Source organism: Chiloscyllium plagiosum, chromosome 2 (assembly GCF_004010195.1).
Source record: "Chiloscyllium plagiosum isolate BGI_BamShark_2017 chromosome 2, ASM401019v2, whole genome shotgun sequence".
NCBI classification, from domain to species: domain Eukaryota; kingdom Metazoa; phylum Chordata; class Chondrichthyes; order Orectolobiformes; family Hemiscylliidae; genus Chiloscyllium; species Chiloscyllium plagiosum.
In genome coordinates this window covers 126496169-126511534 of record NC_057711.1, presented here as the reverse complement: position 1 = coordinate 126511534, position 15366 = coordinate 126496169, and positions in this window count along the sequence as shown.

Genomic DNA, 15366 nt, shown 5'->3' with positions numbered 1-15366 from the left:
TGGAAAAGGTGCAGAGGAGATTTACCAGGATGTTGCCTGGTCTGGAGGGAAGGTCTTATGAGGAAAGGCTGAGAGACTTGAACCTGTTCTCATTGGCAAGAAGAGGGCTAAGAGGGGATTTGATAGAGACATACAAGATGATCAGAGGATTAGATAGGGTACACAGTGAAAGTCTTTTTCCTAGGATGATGATGTCAGCATGTACGAGGGGGCAGAACTACAAATTGAGGGGTGATAGATTTAAGACAGATGTCAGAGGCAGGTTCTTTACACAGAGAGTGGTAATGGCATGAAATGCTCTACCTGCTAATGTAGTCAACTCAGCCACATTAGAGAGATTTAAAGCATCCTTAGATAAGCACATGGATGATTTTGGAATAGTGTAGGGGGACAAGCTGAGAATGGTTCACAGGTCGGCGCAACATCGAGGGCTGAAAGGCCTGTTCTGTGTTGTATTGTTCTATGTTCTAACAGCAACTCTAACAGCAAATATTTTTAAAATGTATTTTAAAAGAAGGAAAGGAGATCGAGACCTTTTGGAAAAGAATTCAAAATGTTAAACCTTAATTGCACAAGCCATGACCACCAGCAGTGGACTGGTTAAAATTAGATATGCTTAACAGGCCAAAATAGGAAAAGTTAATATTTTTGGGACTTTGTAGGGGCGGAACAGAACCTAGGGTTTCAGTGGGGTGTTATCATGGAGGGACAGATAGATAGATAATGATAACAGAATAGAAAGACAGTCAATAGATAAATGATGATGCTACGTTTAATGCAATCTGAGCGGACACTTTTTCAGCACAAGTAATTACACAACAGATACTCCTTTCAGGCAGATTTTACAAATGTTATTCATTAACATATCTCTTTTCTGTTAATTAAATAGCTACATTTAAATTTGTTTCAATGTCACTTGCATTAAAATCCACTCACGAATATTAATATAAAATTCTCTCATTTTTTCTGAGCTTTGTGGTTTTGAAGTCAGCAGGGGCTATCTGAACTCTCCTTGGTCAGTGGGAAAGGAACAGGACATCAGTTAAAAAGAAATGGCTTCATTTTAGAATGTAGAACATAGAACATAAAACAGTACAGCACGGGAACAGGCCCTTTAGCCCACTATGTTAATGCCCACCATGATGCCGTTAGAAACATTATAATATTCATCTGCACATGATCAAATCCATCTGCTCCATGCCTGTTCATTTGTCTGATTGCCTGTTAAATCTTGCTATCATATCGGCTTCTATCACTTCCCCTGGCAGCACATTCCAACCACCTACCACCCTCCACATAAAACAATTGGCTCACACAGCTCCTTTAAACTTTTCCCCTCTCACCATGAACCTATGCCCCCTGGTATTTAACATTACTACCCTGGGGAAAAAGACTTTGATTGTCCACCCTATCCACACCACTTGTAATTTTATGTGCTTCTATCAGGTTGCACCTCAGCCTCCTACGCATGAGTGAAAACGTAGCATGTTTATCTAATCTCTCCTTATGGTTTATGCACTCCAATACAGGCAACATCCTGATAAAAACCTTTTGCATCCTTCCAAAAGCTTCCACGTCTTTCCTATAATATGATAACCAGAACTGCTCATAATGCTCCAAATGTGCCCTAACTAAAGTGTTATGCAGCTGAAACATGGCTTGCCACCATTTAATGCCCTGACCAGTGAAGGTGAGCATGCCTTTTGCCTTCTTTACCACCTTGTCCATTTGTGTTGCCCCTTTCAGGGAGCTGTGAAATTGAACCCTAACATCCCTGTGTATATCAATACACCTAAAGGTTCTGCTATTTATTGTTTACTTTCCTCTTCCCTTTGACCTTCCAAAATGCATCATCTCTCATTTGTCTGGATTAAACTCCAACAACTGTCATTCCTCCAGCAATTTTCAAACCGATCTTTATCCTGCTTATCCTTTGATAACTTATCTCACTATCTACAATTTTTGTGTCATCTGCAAACAAGTGATCAATATCAATGTCTGTCAAATAATTGTATTTGGATTTGGGAACTGGCAGATAACTGGCAGATATTCCCAAAGAATATAGCTATTGACAAAAAAGAAAAAAGACAAAACATTAAACAGTAAAATGTAAATTCTCATCTAAATTGTCTAGAAAACTATTCTGAATGTTGGCGTTAACTTATCTATACTTTATAAGGAGGTTTATTAAACTCTTCATTATCTCCTTTTAACATGACATCGACCATGTCTTATCTCAAATATAGAATAAGCACAAGGTTCCCAGTCCCTAAAGAAATTTGGCAATGTAGGAAAATATGGTGAGATCAGAAAAAAAAACTAAGATTCTCAATGTTTAGAGAAATATATCCAATTTTCCACCAAGGGCTTTAACAGGCTAGATGAGAATTGCACTAATGAGAATTAAGAGGTCTGTTTGCATGTATTAACATTTAATTTGCGTCTACTCTTGCCTCATTTATATACAAGTTGCTATGTTTCATTAAGTGGAGAGAGATTAGATAATGACCAGTCCTGACTTGAAGTTTGAGTGGTACCTTGTGGTTGCAGCTTGTTGTTCCTTCAATAGATCTTCATTTGGCTAGCGTTTCCCAACAACTCAGGGCATGCTCCATGGGTAGTGGTTGCATATCCTCCATTTTTGCAAAGATTGGCATCATTCCTGATGAAGGGCTTTTGCCCGAAACGTCGATTTTACTGCTCCTCGGATGCTGCCTGAACTGCTGTGCTTTTCCAGCACCACTAATCCAGAATCATGCCAGCACCAGCCCCACCATATCATGACAACAGGTTTTGGACTCACTCAGAATACAGTCCGATGCTTCAATATTGCACTTTGGAACTTATCAACACCTTACATATCAAAGCTGCTGTCAGGCCACTCTGCATGCACAAAATAGGCATCCATCTCATTACATCTGAACAGTGCGCATCTCAGGTTTCTTAGTGCTCACTCACTTTGACGAGAGTTTGGTGCCGGAAAAGCGCAGCACATCAGGCAGCATCCGAGGAGCAGGAGAATCGATGTTTTGGGCATAAGCCATTCATCAGAGAAAATGTGACCCCGACCCAGGTCAGAACGTTAGGACAAATGTGGTTATAGGCCTGATGAAGGGCTTATGCCCGAAATGTTGATTCTACTGCTCTTCAGCTACTGCCTGACTGGTTGTGCTTTTCCAGCATGACACCCTGGGCTCTGATCACCCGTATCTGCAGTCCTCACTTTCTCCTCACTCACTTTGTCTCTACTTGGCTACTCACAGCATCTTTATTTTGCTTTGTCATGTCTTCTTTAGCATTGCTGCCTCATTCCAAAATTAAGGGAAGTATCCCTCATTCAAGTCAAGCAGTCTCTTGTCAGGGGTTTCGATACAGAAGGTCAGAGACATCATCTGATCTCAGGCCATGTGCTTCGATGCAGCCTTTTGGCTGCTAGTAATATTTAAGGGGTTTCGTATCATTACCTTCCAGGCTGTGGTCCACAGTCGGTCCCCAGGTCTGGTGATTAATGATATGTCAGGAGCTGTATAGACATCAACCAAAGATGTGGTCATCTTTTACTTCTCTATTCATGGCATGTAAGTGTTGCTAGCTGGCCAGCATTTATTGTCCATGCCTAAATGCCATTGAGAAGGTGGTGATGAGCTGCCCTCTTGAACCGCTGCAGTCCATGTACTTCAGGTTGACCCACAATGCCCTTCGGGAGGGAAATACAGGATTTTGACCGAGTTACAGTGATTTGATTTATTTATTATTGTCATGTATACAGAGGTACAGTGAGAAGTATTGTCTTAGACTACATTAGATTACCTATAGCGTGGAAGCAGGCCGTTCAGCCCAGCATGTCCACACTGACCCTTCAAAGACCCATTTCCCTCTAACTACAGCACCTAACACTATGGACAATTTAGCATGGCCAATTCACCTGACCTGCACATCTTTGGACTGTGGGAGGAAACCAGAGCACCTAGAGGAAACCCACGCAGACACAGGGAGGATGTGCAAACTCCACACACACAGTTGCCCAAGGCTGGAATCGAACCCGGGTCCCTGGCACTGTGAGGCAGCAGTGCTAATTTCTGAGTCACCGTGCCTTCTTATGTGCTTTACAGGCAGATCATACAAGTGCCTCAGGTTAACACAACAGCATATAGGATACATTATTACAGGTGCTGAGAAAGATGTCCGTTCAAAAGTCTGAAAATAATGGGGAAGTAGCTATTCTTGCATCTGTTCATGCGTGTATACAAACTTTTATATCTTCTGCCCAAAAGAAGAGGGTGGAAGAAAGAATAAATGTGGTGCAGAGGGTCTTTGATTATGTTGGTTGCCTTCCTGAGGCAGTGGGTAGTGAAGATGAAATTGGTGGATGGGAGACTGGTTTGCATGAAGGATGACAATATATTTCCAAATCAGGGTGGCAAGTGATTTGGAGGGGAACTTGCAACTGATGGTGTTCCCAGTTTTCTGCTGCCCTTGTCCTTCCTGATAGAAATAGTCATGAGTTTGGAAGGTGCTGCCTAAAAATCTTTGGTGAATTTTGACAGTATATCCCATAGATAGGACACACTGCTGCTACTGAGTGTCAGTGGTGGAGGAAATGAATGCTTGTGGATGTGGGTTGCTTTGTCCTCGATGGTGTCAAGCTTCTTGAGTGTTATTGGAGCAGCATTCATCCAGACAAGTGAGGAGTATTCCATCACATTCATGACTTGTGCCTTGCAGATGGAAGACACGCTTTGGGGAGTTAGGAGGTGAGTTACTTGACTCAATATTCCAAGCCTCTAACCTGCTCTTATAATCAATGTGTTTCTGTGACAAATCCAGTTGAGTTTCTGCGTAATCGCTTAGCTCTGTCAATAGCTTACTGCTTATGCCTGTTTGGCATGCAAGTAGTTCTGTTTGGTGGCTTCACCAGGCTGATATATCATTTTTGTATATGCCTGTGCTGGTCCTAGCTTGCCCTCCTGCACTCTCCATTGAACCTGGGTTGATTCCCTGGCTAGATGGTAATGGTTGACTGGGGGATATGCCAGGCCATGAGTTTGCTGGAGTACAGTTCTGATTCAGTTGATGGCCTACAGCACCTCCTAGATGCCCAATCTTGAGTTGCCAGATCTGTTCAGAGTTTGTCCCACTTAGCACAGCTGTCTCATTTAGCACAGTGATCATGCCACACAATATGATGGAGGATATTTTTAAAGTGAAGGCGGGACTTCGTCTCCACAAGGACTGTGCAGTGGTCACTTTTACTGATACTGCCATTGACAGATGCATCTGCAGCCAGCAGATTAGTAAGGATGAAGTCAGGTATATTTTGCCCTCTTGTTGGTTCCCTCACCACCTGCCGCAGACCTAGTCTAGCAACTATGTCCATTAAGACCCGACCAGTGGGTTAATAGTGCTGTTGCTGAGCCACTCTTGATGGCGGACATTGAAATCCCCACCAAGATTACATTTTGTGACCTTGCCACCCTCAATACTTCCTCCAAGTGTTGTTCAACATGGAGAAGGACTGATTCATCATCAAAAGAGACTTCCTTGCCCATATTTAATCTGAAGCCATGAGACTTCATGGGGTCTAGAGTCAATGTTGAGGACTTTTGCTGGGCCTGAACCATTGGTGGGACAGGACATATCTAGGGATGGTGATGGTGGTGGCTGGGACATTGACTGTAAGATATGATTCTGTGAGTATGACTACATCAGGCTGTTGCTTCGCTAGTGTTTGAGACAGCTCTCCCAATTTTCACACTAGCCTCAGATGTTAGTAAGGGGGAATTTGCAGCATCAGCAGGGCTGTTTCTGCCATTATCTTTTCCAGTGCCTAAGTCGATGCCAGGTAGTTTGTCCAGTTTACTTTCTTTGTTGGGACTTTGTAGCTATTGAAACTGAATGGATTGCTAGACCATTTCAGAGGCTACTGAGAGTCAACTATATTACTGTGGGTCTGGACTCACATGTAGGCCAGATCACGTGAGGATGGTAGATTTCCTTCCAAGAAATACATTCGTGAGCTAGATGGATTTTCAACAATCAGCAATGATTTCATAGTCATCAGTAACATCTTAATTCCAGATATGTTTTTCATTGAAATCAAATTCCACAATCTGCTGTAGCCACTTCAAACCTGTGTTCCCAGAACATTGGCTGAGTTTCTGGATTAATAGTCTCGCGATAATGCCACCAATCCCTCACCTTCCCATCTCCAATGGAGGTATTGGAGGCAACAAACTGGGATACAGAAGGGAGCAACTCTAGAAGGGGGTGATTTAACATAAATAAAATCTTAATTACTTAACAATAAAAATAGGATTTCAACACAATTATTTGCAGATATAACGATAGACAAATAAAATTTAGTACTGTTTTCCACAATTTTGGTATTGCAATAATCCATTAGACTTAATTATGACTTAATTAAACCAAAACTCTATCATTACTACTCTGTAACCATTTTAAGGAATATTTTATTCTATAATGTACAATATGTATAAGATAATGTATAGCCTTGAATACGTTAGAAAAAGAATAAGTCCAGAATATGCTACTGTGGATTGCTGTATCGATAATTATTCAGAAATATATGTATTATCTTGTTTATCTTCTGCACTTCATCAGATCTCATTGTGAATATACAATATCCATGAAATAACAGAAAACAGACTTGAAATGCTAAAATATGTTGTTTATTTTGTCTTAAAAACAGATAAAATGACAATAAGCTGTATGACATTTTAAACAAGATAGGATTTGTGTAACTAATAAACTTTGATGCATCAAGTGATTTTTTAAATCAACTTTTTTTTTACATTCTCAGAGTATGCATGTCACTGGAAAGGCCAATAATTATTGCTCATCTTGAGTTGCTCAGAATAGCTTGGTAGGCCACACCAGAATGCATTAAAGACACAACATTGATGTCATCCTGGAGAAAGGATGAAGTATACCTGCTAAACAGGATAAAGTAACATGTTTCTGTACCTAAAGGTTATCAGTGATTTGACAACACTCTGATAGTTTTATGGTAAATCTTTTTTTAATAACTAGATTTTTAAAAACTAATCCAAATGGGGTTTGAACAAAAAATATTAACTCATAACTTTGTTTGACCATTCCGGCAACATAACCATTATAGTGTTTTTTTTTAAAATCACGTTGTTCAGGCATGTCATGACACATATTTGAAACAGGTGAGATTTGAACCCAGGCCATTTAGCCCAAAGGCAGGGAAACTACAACTTCATCACAAGAGCTCTTAGCACAACCATTACATGTTGTATCATATATTGTAGCTTGTTAAATAATAGAATGTAAAAATAGTGCTTCAAAGGTCAAGAACCATTATCATTACTTTAACTTATAGCAAAAAATCCATTTCCACGTAACCAGAATTTTTTTAGAATTTATAGTTTAAACTGTGGAGCACACAGTTACATGATGTCTCAGTTTTACTGCAAACAGCTAGTGAGAAACAAAAATGGCCAACATCAACTGGCATTTATATACTATCCCCAACACAGTAAAATGTCTCAAAACTCTTCGCAATCAGGCAAAAATATAATTTGAAATTAAAATGCCATACACTTCATATTTGATATGTAATGATGTTTACATAGGATTAAATAATCATAGCAAATGTATCGAGTGAGAATCATAAATCAGGAATAACATTTGGTTCATTTATACACTTTTTTTTCTGCAAGGAAGCAGTGCTTTTGAGATTATAATGATTCCATTTGAATCTATGCAAAGCCCTATTCCAATTAAAATCTCATCTAGTTGCTATCATATGTTGAAAATGCAATTTACTCTTCCCTGATTTAGTCATAAGAATAGAATAATGGATAATTTTAATCAGGAATTGAGATTTTGTGGCTATCATAAAGAATATGACAAAAGTCTTTAAATCAAAAGTCAGACTTTAATTAGTCCCTTTTATGCATTACTTCATGTGTTAATACAGAATTTTGATGGAATTATATTTCTAACTTGCATTAGTTTCAAAGGTAGTAGTTATTTATTAACATAGTTTCTGAAATATTTGATTTTGTGAGATTTACTGATTGTTAAGAATGGCATAGATAGGATAATATTCTCAGATTAACTAACCTGTAACATTATTACCAAGTAGATAATTTGCAGTTGATTTTAGTTCCAGTGTATACAAATATTATAAAAACAAATTATACAAAGTCTTTGGAGATATAACATTGTTGACATACATTCCAAAACAATATGACACAGTGCACATCTGTTGATAAAGTGCTGAGAGATTTTATTCTCTGAGGTGCTTCCTCTGACATCAACTGAAATATTTATAGTCTACCCACTATAAAAAAAAGGTTTCCATCTGAAAAAGACAGAAGGTGTGTTGTGAAACAGCAGAGGGAATGACAGGATCCAGGAATGGCAGGAGTGTGGTAGAAAAGACAAAAATGTTAAGACATATTTCAAAGAGTTTTAAATTGATGCTATCGCTATATTTGGCACTTAGCATTCCAAACCAGCTACAGAATACTAATGGAATGCATCTTTTAATTCAGCTTTTAATGTTTTCATCAGACTTTGCACAGTCAATGGCTTTGACAGAAGCATTAGTAATATAAAGAATGTTTTAATCAAAGATTGTCAATTGCGACCATTAACTCTAAATCTCCCACAGATGCTGAGTATTACCTATTTTATTAAGCTGAAAATGAATTTTTCATGAAAAGAAGCTTTTTAAGTACATAGTGAGAGTACAGCACAAATGAGTAATATGATTATAAGTTATAGAAAATGTTTTTTTTTCTAAGATACAATTCCTAATAAAATTATGACAGTGTAGTCAGTCTTTGGTTTTCTTTTTTAAAATGAACACCTGCCGAAGCATATTTATCAGTGTTCATTATTAAAACAGCTGAAAACAGGTTTATCACAAAAAGCAATTTACGCCTGTGATTGACTCAATTTTAATTTACTGAAAATAATTTTAAATATTGTGCAAAATTATTTTTGAGTTAGAATGGGATATATTTGTCAGTTTCTTAGTAATTTAAAAATAAACTCCTTCAAATCTGCTCAAAACATATCAATTAGTGTCTGTGCATCCAAAAGATCCAGTTTAATTTTGGAGTTTTGTAGCAGGCCTACAAAGTAGGACAATTAGCTGAAATTCCTAGTGGTGATTACTTCAGCCTGACGGCATAACCATTTTTGTAAGCAGGGCTTGCTTTTAACAAATATTTTTAAAGTTGCACAAAACATCACAGTAACTTGATTTGCATGAAAAGCAAATTGCACTTAAAATTCGACAAACTTTTGGCTTGTCAATGCAGATATCAAAATTAAAGCACTGGAAAATTTTGCACAAAATCCAGGTACACATCCTCTGGATGAGAAAGTTAAAATGAAACTTCCAAAATTCTTATAGCATTATTCCAAGGAGAATAGAGGTATGAGAGATACATGTTAGATTATGTTTATCATTCAACCAATGTAACTACAAAAATTTAATTTGACATTGATCACATTAATGTTTGTGGAATTTTGCTCTAAGAAAGTTGTGCTTTCCGTGCATCATCATGACTGTATTTCTAAAATACTGCATTAACTTGAAGCAGTTTGGGATATCCTGCATGAAAGTTACTTCAATATTCAACCGCTATATTTTTTGAGAAAACTGATGGATTTTTTTTTAGATAACAATGAGTTTCTTTATGGAGAGGAGAGGTTGAGGAAGCAGAGGCTGGCTTTCCTGTAGCTGCTGTTGATAAAATTGTGTGAGCAATGATTTGAGAATGGGACCCTTACCCATCCTTTCATTCAATGAAATGTGGGTGGGTTTTAGAAACACAGGTGGCAAAGTAACAAATATAATTTGCAATGCACTAACTTATGTTTTCTGACAGTGGTGAAAAATAGTTATAATACAACACAAGTTTTCTAGTAGTAATAAGTCAACTTGTGAGCCTAGAATGGAATATCAACTATTATTTTATCCATTGCAATACAACAATAGCACCAGAAGCCATAATATTTACTTTATGTAATCGTGCCGCCAGAGCAACATTATGAGAAAGTTTCACTGCACTTCAGAACTCAGATATGAAAGGAATGGAAAAAAAGTGAAACTGCTTAAACTTCCAGCTTTCTCTACAGACATTTTTCTTCAGCTTACCAAATAAGATGTGCACTCATTTTGCACTATACCACAAAAGTTACTTTAATAAAATGTGGTGCAGAGTATTTAATTAAAACTTTAATTTCTTAGATGAAACTGTATTTTGATGGATTTTTTTTCCTTTAGTCTATCAGAACATTTACAATACTCCCTCATCTGCGTCTCTAACTTCTAATAAGTTCACTTATTAGAATAGGTGGGCTGGGGATTACTATTATCATAGATCTTATCATCAAATTAAATTACTTGGTCCCATCCTTTAACTGTTTCCTTCAGATCAATTATATTTTCTGGAAATAACTCAAAGAGTGCTGCATAACTTTATTAGCAGCTCTGCTTTCAACTTTCTAACAGATTAATACAATGTGCAAGGAGTAATGAATGTTTCTGTTATAATTAGAAAAGAACAATGTATCTGAAGGCTCCTAAATCATGGGAATGAAGCTTATCCAAAATTAAATTACTGTCCTGCAACCACTTTAAGACATATTTTATTATGTACACAAGATAATAAATAACCAGAAAATCCTTATAATATATGATATCAGAATATTTATCAGTCATATAATCAATATTTATTAATATGGATATGATTACGCTGTATTCCAGCATTGCACAAGAGTCTCATTGGTGGGATTGTTTTTTGTCCAGTAGAAAATAAAATCACTGGAGATGAATTATAATTGTTATGATAATCATGGACAGAATGAATGTGGATGATTTAGGATGGCTGCATCATTGGAAGTAGCAGAAAGCTGTAAAGGAACCTAGAATGTGTTGTAAAGGAACCGAAAATGTGTTGTAAATGTGAGGAGATGCTGTTCAAATTACTACCAACATGATTGCCACACAGTTGTGCACAGTTGAGGTGAATAAATCTTTGGATCCTGATAAGATCTACCCAAGGATCTTTTGTAACTAGGAGATAGAATTGCAGGCCCTCTGATACAAGTACCCCAATAGCTCAAAGCTAGAGAAATGCCAGGTTCTTGGAGAAAAGCAGATATTCTTCCAAACTTAAAAACAAAAGGTAGCAAAAGTGTGCAAGAAAATTATAGACCAGTGAGTGTGGTGCTACTTGTAGCTACAGCTATGAAATAAATGTTAATAAAAATAAGAACATGGTGTGAAGAATTAAATCATAAAAGATAGGAAGTTTAGGCTAAGAGATAGGAGACAAATAATTTCTTAGAAGATGTAGCAAAGGGGATTTTTACAAAAGGAAGTCAGTCCATGTCGTGAAGTTGGATTTCAGTGAGATTGTTCCTACACAAAACAAAAACAGAAATCGCTGGAAAAACACTGCAGGTCTGGTAACATCTGGGGAGAGAAATTAGAATTAATATTGTGGGTCCGGATCTTCAGAACATAGTTTTCTGATTTTTCTTTACCTTTCTTCAGATTTTTCATGCAGCTGTTCTGCAAGGCTACTCAAAATAAAATGTAAAATGGGGATCTGTGACATATTTTCTAACAACTGTGTAATTGGTTCAGTCATAAAACTGAATGGTGGTTTACAAATTGTCAGCTTGGCAGATTGTTAGTATTCAAGCCTAACAGGTGTTTACTTGAGACCTTTTATTGATTACTATCTCCATAACTAGTATGGAAACAGGAATCACTTGAGCAGTAGCATAATTTGCAGGTGATACAAAGCCTGTAAACTGCAAAGTTGAATGGGATGGGTTTGAACAAACCTGGAAATTGGGTGGATAGTTGTCCTTTGAAAGTCACGCAAGGGAAATGCAAAGTGCTTCACAAGGGATTACAACCTTCCAGAAATAACTGTTACTTAAAGGAAATATGTAATGCATGTGGGGATAAAGGAATGATATGGAGATTCAGATTGACAAGTTGAAGCTGCCGCAACAATTTTTTGTAGGAGAGGAAAGCAACTCAAACATTGGGATTTTCAGCTGAATATTCAGCTGAAACAGTTAGGATGTTCTACCACATTATAAATCATTGGTGTGACTGCATTTAGAAAAATATGTGCAGTTTCAATCACACAGGACAAAGCAATGGTTATTGAAATGCTACAATAAAGAGCAACCAGAATAATTGAGTAAATGGAAGAATTGCATTACAAGTGATTGTGAAAATTGGACAGATTATTACTGGAGAAGGCAAAAAGAGACAGAATTCTGATATAATTACCTCTGGGACACAAAAGGGATTAAATATTATAGATCATGAAAACTTGTTTCACCTTTTCCCGAAGAGTGGAACTGAAGGAATTTATCCACGTGTGTAGGAGAATGAATTCAAAACTAATCTGCTGAAGCAGTGCCTTAGATTAGAGCCTTAAACAAGTTCTGTATGGACATGGTGGGCTGGTGAAGTTGCTGTGAGATCAGGAAACCTGAAAATTGGTTCCCAGAATGTCCTTAAGTATTTAATTGCAGAGCTTTCTATCCACTGACAAGCTGATTGAAAAATTGGAGAGACCGCTTGAGGAATGGGAGAACTGAGGGGTTGAGGAGAGTAAGAAGACTAGTTTCACAAGGACAAAATCAAGAAGGCAAGTAAGTACATTGAGAGAGTTAAAGACATCATGCAGATTATTGCAATTACAGAGGGGATGTCCAAATTACAGTGGGTAGTAGTGGAGGACAAGCCACAGCCTGGGTCATGGGCAGAATGAGGATAAAGTGTTTGAGTGGTAGTTTGGGAGCGATCTAATGGCATAATGGTGTTCAATGGTGGCGGGGTAGAGAGTGGAACGATCACAGGTGAGGCTAGAATGGTTTACTGGGTAGCTTTTCAGGTGTGGAACAAGCATTCCTGCTCCTCCTGACCAATAAATGGCGTTATAAAGGCACTTTTTATTGTGGACTCAGTTTTACTGCATCCTTTAAACCACTGAGTATCCCACGGCCTGAGAAATCTGGTTGCCTATGGAGACAGACAAAATGGCAGTTGAAAGAAAAGCATGGCCTCATTATAAGTTTGAAATGATCAAGCTCCTTTCTGCAAGTTGTTGGTTTCCCTTCTCTCAACCAGTTTTACTAAAACCCCAAGTGGGCTGGAAGGGGGTTTGTTTTTGTTTCCCCTTGGGGTTTTCTTTGCCTTTTTACTTCTGACATAACTCTTTCCCACCCATTTTTGAGAGTTAAAATTCAGGCCAATATTTTGGTGAGAGAGATCAATCTGTCCAAGACACTCACAAGAAATAGTTAGCATTGATACATTCAGATGCAAATCAAAGTAGTTTCAAAAATAACCCTTGAAATATATCACAATCTAAAGTTGAGGTATGATTGTGGAAAATTTAACATTTTTGAGAGAAAAGGTGACTTAAGGCATTAATGCCCAAGTATATTCACTAGTAAGGCTTTCCTCATGTCTTACCTATTTGTAGATTAATAGAAATTGATTCCTACGATTGTCCAATAATAATTAGGGTTTTCAGAAATAATAAATTATTTGGCACCTAATGGCCCAACTAATCTTTCCTCATTATGATGCCTTTGAAATAAATTTGGTTAAAACTTTATTTTTTACTTTCATTGAAATATGTAGCTGCTTTTTTATCAATTCTCCACGAATTACATTCTAGTCATTGCTTAAGATATCACAAATATCAACGCATTTTTAAATACCAGAGTCAAAATGCCTACAACTTGTTAACCGGCGTTCCAATGAGCAAATCCTGGACCCTGATCTCTAATCTATTTTAAAACACACCCAAAAATTTAATTTTCAAATTGGGAAAATTGAATCGAGATGCGATTCAGCCTTGATCTAACTGAAGAGTTGAGCTAATTCCAGGGGACAGAACAGCCTAATCTGGTTCTTACATCACTAATTTAGTAACATTTTAAAAATTGCCATATCAAAGCTTGCGTTAGCACGCAGCATTCGTTACAATCAAAACTGGCCTTAAACTTCCTTGTTGTCAAATTCTGTTGGAAGAGCTGAGCCTACGCTTTCCCGTGAAGTTTGACAGCATTCAGTTTATTCAGTGGGTGCAATGGTCCCTGATAGAATCTGAGGCTCGCCTTTAAATGAATTATTGAACACTGCGTGCTGCTGCCAGCCAATAAGTGTTATTTTACATCGTGTGAACCATCAGGTTTGATTTTCTTGTGTGTAAAATAGAGGTCTTCTGGGAATTGACCTTCCCAGTCACGCCCTCAGAATATAAATTAGAACTGCACACCATGGTACAACAGAAAGACTTGGTGAGTTAAGGGGAATTAATCAGACGCTGTGATATCTAGCTCTGGATGTGTATATATCCTGAACTTCAATTCCAGTAGCGTTGCATCAACTGTTTTGCACGACTGCCTTGAATTTAACTTCTTACTTGTTCACTGTTCAATAGGACACAAAAATGTGGGGCAGAGAAATCTGAAGAGACGTGTGATAATGATCCACATTGCGGGGGGAGCCCTCACAGTTTTCGAATAATTAAGCCAGTATATTAACATGTTCTCCATATACACATCCTTCTGCTGTATACATTTCTGGGATTGTAAATGGAGGTGCGTCGGCCGCATGATCATGAGGAAAAGGCCTCCCCGCACTAAGGCACTCTTTATAATATTGCTTAAGAGTTATCATTACAAAACGAATAAAAGCGCCAGTGAGATTAGGCACCCACTCTCCAAGAGGACTTTGTAACTAGGGCCCTATGCTCATCTTTAGTGGAAGGACCAGACGTAGTGGAAAATCATTTGCCCTTTAACTAAGAGCCCGGTTTGTCCTCCTGGTCTGGGCTAATTTCACCACCCCTGTGTCTTATTCTCTCTCTTTCTCTCTCTGCAGCTTCCTAGCTGTTTCTGATCAATGTTGCTTTCGCTTCTCTTTACCAGCATGCTTGTAACTGACCGCGGGAGATGGAGGAAGGGGTTACACGTTGAATGGCCGCAATTTTGTGACCTCAGTATTTGTTGCGAAAACCACTAACCAATTTGCCAGTGAGAGTGACGGCGTTAACAGTTGCTGGCGATTCACATGTAGGGCCAGATCAGATGAAAGCGGTTACTTTAATGATGAAATTCCGAGCCAACAGCCCCAGTTGCGGAGTGGTTAGGGACAGGAGTTGGGAAGATTTGGTCAGTTGCTTTGACACGAAACACAGCATCTCACGGTGCAGCATCGGTGCTGCTTCAGATCCAGTCTCGAAGGTTATTGAATATCGGAGAGCGATTGGAGGGAGAGATAAAAACACCGTCTGTGAAGTGAGAATATCTCTC